The sequence below is a fragment of the Spermophilus citellus genome (genome assembly GCF_964194105.1).
Source record: "Spermophilus citellus genome assembly, chromosome: 2".
Lineage (NCBI taxonomy): Eukaryota > Metazoa > Chordata > Mammalia > Rodentia > Sciuridae > Spermophilus > Spermophilus citellus.
Genome location: NC_138183.1, coordinates 52,680,508 through 52,682,793, shown reverse-complemented (window position 1 = coordinate 52,682,793; position 2,286 = coordinate 52,680,508).

Genomic DNA, 2,286 nt, shown 5'->3' with positions numbered 1-2,286 from the left:
TTATCTTCATTCTGTTTTTATTCGCTCTGATCTTCTTCAGGTGTTGGTGACGATATCTGGAAGAACTTGCCAATAGATGGGTTGCCTGCCATTTATCTAAGCCCTACCATCTCCCCCTTAGTCCTATATAAACACACAGCTTTTTGCAAAGTTATGGTGATTTTAATGTATTCATATCTTCCAGGTATACAAGTCTGTAAGGTAGAAGCTTCAAAAGAGCATTGTATCAAGCTGGTGTTCTAAAGTTTTATGGTAATTTTAGGCTCAAAAAGAAAAACATGATGGAGATTTAATTACTTTTTACACTGAGATACAATTTAGATGTATTTGTAAGTTAATGAGAGCCTAATCTGTGTGAAGGTTTTATTGCAAAACACAAAAATACTTTGCTACTTTCCTACAAGAGGTTAAAAGCTTCCAGCCTTCCCTTAATTCATGTTTTAGATGTGATATTATGTTGTGTTAGCTAATGTTCATGTAAACTTGAGCAACAATTTATGTAGGCTTTGTAAAATGATGTCTAAAAAAAAAAACAAAGATCAGCTTCAGAACTATAGTACTTAAGATTTATGAAGAGCCCTGCCTCACTGGAGATAAGGCTCTATGTCCCCTCTCACTACATGTGAGAGCGACTATAAAAGAAGCAGACCAGATTTCAGTACATTTAAAGTTGTGTCCAAAAGTTGGTTTTTGTCACGACTGCCAGGATCTCAAACAGGGGGTTATAATGTATAACTCTGCCGAATTCAAGGTAGCTATTATATAAACTAAATATGTTTTTACCCTAGTTAGTTTTGTTTTGTAGCTTGCTTATAGATGGACTAAGGATTGCTTGTTAATGTTTTGCAGAGGTACTACTTTAAGAACTCACAACCTGGGTTAATTTAAGATAATGAGTTATGAGGAGTTATCACCTACAGGATAGAGAGATAGACATTAAAGCCCAGTACTCCTAATATAAGGCTGTTAACTTATTTGCTAGATGTTTAAGATTAAGTTTTAAAATTAAAAATTTGGCTCTTGCCCTCTGAGTCAGTCTGAATCAGGGAATAGGGGACTTCTCCAAAGGGCTCTGCAACTCTAGGCCACATAACCTCCTAATCAGGGAGATTAATGAGACCAGTGGAGGACAGGAAGCCAGTCAGTGCATTTGCTGTAAAGAGGAGGGTCATCAGAAAAGGGAGACATCCCTGATGCTTCCGAGGGAAGCCACATGGTTAAGCAAGGCCTGGACCCATCCTAGCGCAAATGGCACTAGCAGAACTGAGAAGCTGCTGTAAGTTCCCCGAGGACTCCCAGGGAAACTCAGCTGACTGTTAACAATAGATAAAAACAAAAGTCAGTTTGACTTGCTTCATCTTAAACACTTAGCAAAGACAGTCAAAGCCTAAACACAGCTGTTCCTGGACATTTTAAATGATAATAATAGTTAAATGTAACTTCCAAAAATAAGTAAACTGGAGGCTGCAAAAGAGATTCTCAGACAGGAATGCCTGATAACTGTCAAAGGGAGCTGCCAGAATAGTTTTAGTTTAAGGCCCACAGATATTCCTAACCAACGCAGGTAGGCTTAATGTTTGCTAATATGGTTATCTAGCCCTAGTAACAGAATCAAAGATTTCTCTATTAGACACAGAGGTCATACTAGTAAAAGGATTTTGCAAGATAAGGTGACATTAAATTATTAGACTATATCTTAAGGGAAAGGGCATCTGGGTAAACCTAAATGTTAGTTGTTGTGTTTACATCCCTGACATTTCTGGCAATGTGACAAATATCCTTAAAGATATACATGCTCAGATAGAAGCCATGTCCTCAGCAACTTTGTCATGGAAACAATATCTTAGCTCCTAATTCTTGGTACTGCCTGATGGAAAACATTGTTAGTCTTTGTTTTTGTCATCATACTCATTGGCATATTCCTGTGCTATGGGATTTATTGCTACATCAATCTGGTTCCAGAACTAATGAATTCTTGTTTCTCTTATAGACCACCTATCACTCGAATGGCCCTCCAGCCTATTACTTCTCAATTGGACTTTTATCATGGACAGACCCGATTATTAAAGGGGGACTCTAAACTGCTTGCCCCACACTGTCCCTTTTCAGCCTGAAGAAGCCAGAAAGATCCTCTTTGCCCCCCTTCCTTACAGTAGTAAGGAGTTCCCAAATTAGAGGGGGGAAATGAAGCCAGATTTAAAGTTAGGTAGTCAGTGTAGTTAGATAAATCGGGGTCTGATACTGAGTGGAATCTAAAATGGAGGCCATGCTGAAATTGATTCCATG